Genomic DNA, 7,865 nt, shown 5'->3' with positions numbered 1-7,865 from the left:
AGCAGGGGACCTGCTCTACCTCCTGAGCTACAGCCACCCCACATTAGATTCTGTCTTTAGCTTTAAATCCGATACACGGGACTTTGAAGCACATAAAGATATAGTTTTGTTTTCATTACTGTACTTTGACACTATGCTGTGAAACATAGGTTAGCAAAAGTTAACCATTTGGCTGTGGTAATTGACCCTTATGACTCCCCCACGCCCCAGAGCATGCCTACCAACAGATCCACAGCAGACCTTGTTGAAGTTATAAGAAAAGACTCGAGCTTTCACCATATTTCTACTCGCACGCTAAAATTAACAGCTAACATTTCAGTGGTGGTAAAATGGCTCAGCTTGATCCATCTTACTACACTTACTGATAATGAATACGTCTGAACCTTAATGCACTCATAAAGAAACCTGGAGCATTTGAGTGGCTGTGCCCACCACTGCTGACCCTTATCCGTATTGGGAGGACGGGAGATGATGGGAGGAGAGGTGGGGGAGGTGTGGAATATAAAAGAGTTAATTTTAATGCACTCGTGGTCGCAAAAACTCATACACGATCTATATTTCTCACTCATACAGTTTTTGCCTCTCCTCTTTTACATAAGCGTGCACATGGCCACATACACACATACAGTCTCTGTTATGAAGTGTTGGCACTTTGAAACAGTCAATTACCCTCTGGCTAGGGAGGATACCTGCTGTTAATTACTGCTCAGTGTTTTATATGGAGCGTAAATAAAGAGACCGCTGACATTCACATTCCATCAATGCGTCCCCCAGCTCACACTGCATTGTGTGTGTGTGTTATTTGAGTTTAAAATAACCCTTGTGAGGTAGGAACCATGGGGAAAACAGCATTTTGGAAAGAACGGGTACAAATCCTCCAACCTGACCAAAAAGATGCTGTTTCCCAGTGAATTTGCCTCATAAGACTAAATCCTGAAATAGTACCCCTGCACAGATATGCAGTATAATATATGCAGTTAAGATTTTGGTTTATAGTAATGTTGAGCTGGGGTTGGCAATGGCAACCTTCCATTTTAAACACAATTTGTTTTTACCCTTCCATCTACCCCAGCCTCCTCCTTAGTCCTAAAACACAGTCAGTCTTCAGTCCCAAATGTGAATCTGATAAACTTCGATCATCAGTTTTTAATGCATGTTGACTGTACAGTGATAATAACTATAATGAATCAAGGCCATGATACATGTCTATTATTGTTTTGTTATATCTCCCTGTCATTGTTATGAGTTATGAGTTGGTCCCCCTGAATTCCTCCCAGGTTATCTTTAGTTGCAATTATACACTGTACATAGTGGGAAACATTGGACCACTACTTTGAAGCCACAAGTAAAGGTATCATCATCTTTCTGTCATATTGGTAAACTTTTAATTTGTTTAGTAGAGTGAGGTTCTCGAGCCAAAAATGCCATTCATACGTCTCCATATAGGGTTTTAATTATGAGCCATAATGTTGTAGCCATCTAAAGTTGACTTACTATATTCTTCAAAACTGGGAAACAATGATATGTGTCTTGTAGAAATTGCCATAAGATATCAACAACCAACCAATGTGATGTCAGACAAAACATCTACTATATCCATAATCCTAAAGGGAAGCAAATACATCTCTGATTAGTGGAGGTCACTGTTGCCATGGAAGATTTTAAACATGTGACAAAAACTTCAGAAACTGTAATAGCAGTGATTGCAATCAGTTGATGAAGCACTGTACTATATCGATGACGTGGCTATATATATTACTTTGCTACACACAAACAGCAAAATATATTTTAAAAGTTCCGGTTTTATTTATATAGTGCCAAATCACAAAAACAGTTGCATCAAGGCGCTTTATATTGTAAAGACCCTACAATAATATAAAGACAACAGAGAAAAACCCTGATAATCATAAGACCCCTATGAGTAAGCGCTTTGGTGACAGCGGGAAGGAAAAAAATCAATTTTAACAGGAAGAAACCTACAGCAGAACCAGGCTACAGGATGGACGGCAATATTCCGTGAGCAGTTGGGGTGAGGAGGGGAAGACAAGACAAAAACATGCTGTGGAAGAGAGCCAAAGATTAATAACTAATAATTGATATTATTATCAAAAGTCCTATTATGCAGCGCTGCAATAATGAAAAGAATTTCATTTGAAAAAGTTGGAAATCATTATGGGATTTGCAAAAACTTTTGGGATGAGTAGCTCCTTCACTGTTAAAAGAAATTATTCACACAGTCCTGCGTCTTTTTATGGTCATGACTCAACTGGTAGCTGGCTGCTTTAGTTCAAGACAATCAACGGGTTTCTTTGCTCTCACTGGTAGTAGCTTCAATTGCTCGCTTCAAAGTTGAGAAAAGTTTAACTTAGGACAACACTGGCGGTTATTTCATCACTTTCTGTGGTCTGTCGCCACCATATGTCTTCTAGTCACTTCCTATGTGGATGCTCCATAAAGGCATTTGTATAACAGGCTAAAAAAGAGGCAGATAACCACTACTGTGGCACAGATATAGGCTTATTAGTGCATACAAATACATACAGGATACAAATTAAATTAGCATCTTACCGATACCAGATTAAAAACAAATCCAATATTTGAGTTTCCACAGCAGTTATTGTTTTACTTGTTTACACTCTGCTTGAGTTCACTTGGATCAGCTGGTTGTCGTGTTTGTGACGTTTCAAATATGTGTTTCCAACAGCAAAGGTGTCTTTGGTGGACAAACTGCAATGTCAACGCTCGTAACATGGTTGAAGAATGCTTATCTCATCTCTTTGTTACTTTTTCAACCTTAAATTATCAGCCGATATAAATGCTAATACAAAAAGATTAACATATAGCTAATATCAGTAATCTTGCTGGCGGTATTGGAGGTTGCCACTTGGTGCAAAGTATAAAGTGACTTAATCACACACACCTCCACCTTTACCTCCCAAATTGTGGCCTGTACAGTTAAAAGAAAAAAAAAAAGACAGAAAATGTAGTCAAGTTTAAATTCAACCCTGATTTACAGTCCCATTTATTGAAATTCTGTACATGAGAAGGGAGGAAAGTTATATATTTGCCAATCCTCCAGCTAAATGGGTCTCACCACCACTAAACATTGCTGACTGTCCTGGGGTTACAGGGCCATGTTTTGTCATATTATACCTCTTTGCCTCAAAAGCCATCACAGTAAATCTAGCCGGGAAGTCGTATTAAACAGTGCAGTAGATGTCTGCAGAGACGGACGCTGAGTGCAATCCTGGCACTCTGAGTGTACTCTGCAGTCTTAAAGTGAAAAAGTGCAGCTGCTCCTTTGGCCCTGTAAAAATACTTAAATGAGCAGATTATTATAGAGAGAGAGAGGGTGGCTTTGGCTCCTCTTACCTCTTGTTACACTCTTGGTAGAATAGAGCTTCCTTTTTGTATTTTCTATATATAGTAGCTAATTTTTAGTATACTTCTTACTTTAGTATAATTAATGTTAAATGTGGTTTGGCCCTGTTTTAAATAACCCTTTTGCCAATTAGAACATCTTATTGTTTTGCTTTCAATAAAATTTAATTGTATAGATGTATGGTGACCTACGGAGTGTAAATAGCCACAATTAAAACTGTTCCTCTGTTGTAAATGGCCCAAAACTCTGCAGAGTGTTTCTTTAAGTTTCTGTCTTTTTTAGGCATGAAGAGTTTGCTTTAATTCAATTTCTGACTCAAAATCTGATGATTTCTTTGATTTTAGGGACTTAAGTTTTTGATCTTGAACTTAACTTCTTCAGAAGGCTATTACTGTGAAAAGCGACCTGTTAAAAGTCAGTATAGTAGTCAATCTACGCTCCTTTCCACACCTATGGTCACGAGCTCTGGTTTGTAACCTAAAGAATGAGGTCGGCTGGACTTAGTCATTCAAGAAGGACCCGAAGTAGAACAACTGGACCTCCACATTGAAAGGACCCAACTGACTGGGATTCCTCTGGACACTTCCCAGGTGAAGTATTCCGGGTACAACGGGGGATTCCCAGGACTCGTGTTGAGACTACATCTCTCATCTGACCTGGGAACATCTCAGTGTCCCCCCAGATAAGCTGGAATCTGGGAGGACACTGGGGTGAGGGAAATCTCAGAATGCTGCCCCCGTGACCCAAGCCATGGTAAGCGGTAGAAAATGGGTGGCTAGATAGATACATGCAACTGTCCTTAAAGAATTTTCCAAATAATAAAGAATAAAGTAAATCTTTTCCAGTTTAGGGTCACAGGGGAGCTGAAACCTGTCCCAGCTGTCATAGAGCAGGTCGACAGGCTGTCACATGCCTAATGGAGAAACACTCACATTCTCACCTGTGGGCGGAAGCTAGAGCACCTGGACTCATATAAGCTCCACACAGAAAGGCCTCAGCCTACATTTGAGATGCTAAGAGGCATTAGTGCTAACCACTGTACCACCTTGCTTCTAGTTTAAAGCTATGAAAGTTTCCCTTGAGTATGGCCTATGAGTTTGTACACACACTAAATCAGTTAGGTACCCCCTTAAGCAGCTGGACACATCAGAGGAGGAATCAGTCATCAGTACAAAAGAAAACAACCGACATTTAAACTAAAACCTCTCAAATGTTTTACTGTTTTCTTCACATAGTATTTCTTATTCTTAGGTTTGAAATATAGTTGTGCTGTTTGTCTTCTGTGGTTTCTATCTCTGTGCATTTTTACTGCAGTGAGACCTCGCGACACTGATAAATAACAGGCTTCACCTTTCCTTAGCGGGGCTTAGCATGACTGAATGCACTCCTAGTCTCTCTGAGAGTGTGTCCTCAGCTGTGAATCACTTGTCTTCAACATACATCTACGGTATACTCACACACACACACACACACACACACACACACACACACACACACACAGATGCTGCTCTCGGCTTTTACCGGCATGCAGAGAGCAAAGCAGAGAAGATAATCTCTGAAATGCTGACCTGCTGTCAAAGGTCAGAGGAGTTGAAAGGTCGCCCTGCGCATCATTTATAGGCTCTTAAATTAGACTGGCTCTTACACTCTGGCATACTCTCCCTTTCAAACTGTTATCAGACTCTACAAGTTATGACTGTGAAATGTGCAAATCGGTTTAGTTGGCGATGGGTCCAATGGTAGAGAAGAAAGAATGCAAAGAGAACAAAACACAACAAAACAGAATATGAAAAGATAGATCGAGGCTTTGGGATCTACTAAACATCTTGATTGGGATCTTATTTTTACTTTTAAAATTATTAATTCTTTATCACATTTTCTAGAACTTTTCTTACAGATATCGCTAACACCTGCTGTTTTCACAACATTACATAAACACAACATTGTATTTGTGTTGCATTTCGCCTTTTTATTTATGTTTTTATATGTCGTTTATTGAATAAAATTCCATAAGGTCCTGTGGTGTGGTTTAACCATGTTTTAGACAGTAACTTATCAAGGCACTTTCTGATCCCTTAAAAAAAATCTTTTTTAAGGTTAAAAAAAAAGCTAGAGGCTACAGTTTGTCCCATAATCTTACCATTTAATGCAGCCCGATTTTATTTATGTAGCACCAAATCACACCACAGTTGCCTCAAGGCACATTATATTGTAAGGTAAACCCCATACAGTAATACAAAGAAAACAGGGAAATCCCCACAATAATATAAACCTCTATGAGAAAGCGCTTTGGTGACAGTGAGAAGGAAAAACTCCCTTTTAACGGGAAGAAACCTCCAGCAGAACCAGGGTCTGTGAGGGGCGGCCACCTGCCGGGACAGGTTGTGGGTGAGGGGAGGAAGATGGGACAAAGACACGCCTGTGAAAGAGAGCCAGAGATTAATAATATTGAATAATGTATTTTTCTCTTACTTACGAAGGAGTATTAATGCCACTTTAAGAAAGAAATAGGACATTCCTTTTTCTTTTGTTATTATAGTTGATTTTGAGAATAAGGTTGAAATTCATAGATTCAAGTTGTAGTTTCAAGTTGAACTATCTACCATCTACAAAATTTCTTGTTTAGTTGACTTCAGAATCAGTTTAAGTAACAAGGAAATGATTTATCTTTTGTGATTTGATGAATGTGATGATAACTATGAGGACGTTTCAAAAGGAAAAAACACACAAAGTTGGAAGAGTTGGCTGGATTTGTGCAAACTTATTTAGCTTGAAGCTGAGATATTGATGGTTACAACCTTGTCCAGTAAAGAGGGAGTATGGTGCATCACAAGACAGCTGATCAAGTTGTTTCACTAACTCTTGCTCTACAGATTTTTCAGAGGGTATAGCAATCGTGGCTGTAGTTTGACAACTTAATCCCCTCTTTGTTCTCAAAATAGTATTTTGACGTTGTCTAACATTGAAGCTTTGTGTCTGTAATACTCTGTTGTAGTCACTCACTGAACAGAGAAGAGTAGTAGTCGTGTGGCTAGGGGAGCTCACTTCATGAAGGAGTAGTCTGCTGTCCTTGATGCTACCGTTTTGGAGTGAAAACAAAGTTAAGGGGCTGTGAAGAGTTGCTAAACCTAGTGACAAAATGTTTAGGTTTGCAAAACTGAGGAGAAATGAAATGTAGCAATCACTGCTCCAGAGATGTCAGGGACTCCAGCTGTGAAGCGACATATAATTCTACAACAAACACTCAAAGTGAAAACCTACCCAGCAAATTAATCTCTGAATAGTGGAATTGGTTGAATAATGCTCTAACCTAAAGGTTACAGTTAACATAATGGTTGCTCTACAGTAATGCCACCTGACGCCTTTGCACCTGTCATAGTAACCAAGACCACCAAAGAGCTTCTTATGTCTGTTATATGTGAAAAAGTCTATATGTCATTTTTTAGGACATTTACTAAACAATTAGTTCCCTAACATTGCCGTTGAACGGTGTCCATTAATAGTGTAACATATAATAAACTGTGTAAATCGGTCACTTTCAAATCATTTTTAACTTAAACTACCAGGCAAAAGAGATTTTCTGATGATTTCAGAGAACGATGTTACACATAAAAGAAGCTAAAGATACACACTGATTATTTCCACCAGAGTTGGACCGATCCACCGCTGACTGGTCTCTTGCTGTTATTTGCTTATCAAGCTGAAAATAAAATACTACATGACGAGAAAATCAGATGTTGAATTAATTTGAGCTGCTGGTGGAGTTTAAAGAGGCAGTAAAAGCATGCTCGCACCTAAACGTCTCTATAATTTACTTACTACCCCTGGAAATGTGGTAGAGTCACAGGCAAAGGGGAAAACAGATGAACATGAGCGATGTAAAGAAAGACGGGATGAAGTGAGAGATAGAGAAGCCAGCCAGGCCTGTGATACTCTGTGGACTGTTACCAGCTCCAAAATTATCTTCACGGAGGACCACCATGGCGGCAGACATACGTTTCTGATTTCCTGAGAGGGCTTTAACTTCTTACGGGTACATGGTCCTCCCACAGACTAACACTGTCACTGATGCCTATATATCTACAGGAATGTGCGCGTATGTCGCAGCATGCGTACGTGCTTGTCTCTGCACGTGCACGCCACTCTGGAAGATGAAGCCATTTTGTAATTGATGGAGCAGGGGCCTAAATCTGGGCTCTGGGTCACACAGACACACGTGTGCAGATGCACACACACACGCCATGTTAAGTGTCAAGCCTGGGAGTCCCTCCCTCAGCGGGTTGCTTGTGGTCGGTATTGCAGAGCATTTCTTTTCATTCCAGGGGATCCTATAAACCTGTCACAGCCATGATGTCTCTCTCTTTTTCTCTCTCTCACTCTCTTTATTTTCCGCTTCACAGCATCCTTGTCTCTGAATCCCAAAAACTAAACACAGCTTTTCTGAGATTAGAAGTTCTGCATCTCGCTTTCGTACACACACATG

Source organism: Mchenga conophoros, linkage group LG7 (assembly GCF_057382185.1).
Source record: "Mchenga conophoros isolate Kocher_MC1m ecotype Shallow Benthic linkage group LG7, M_conophoros_male_GT1.1, whole genome shotgun sequence".
Taxonomy (NCBI): domain Eukaryota; kingdom Metazoa; phylum Chordata; class Actinopteri; order Cichliformes; family Cichlidae; genus Mchenga; species Mchenga conophoros.
This window is presented reverse-complemented; position numbering follows the sequence as displayed.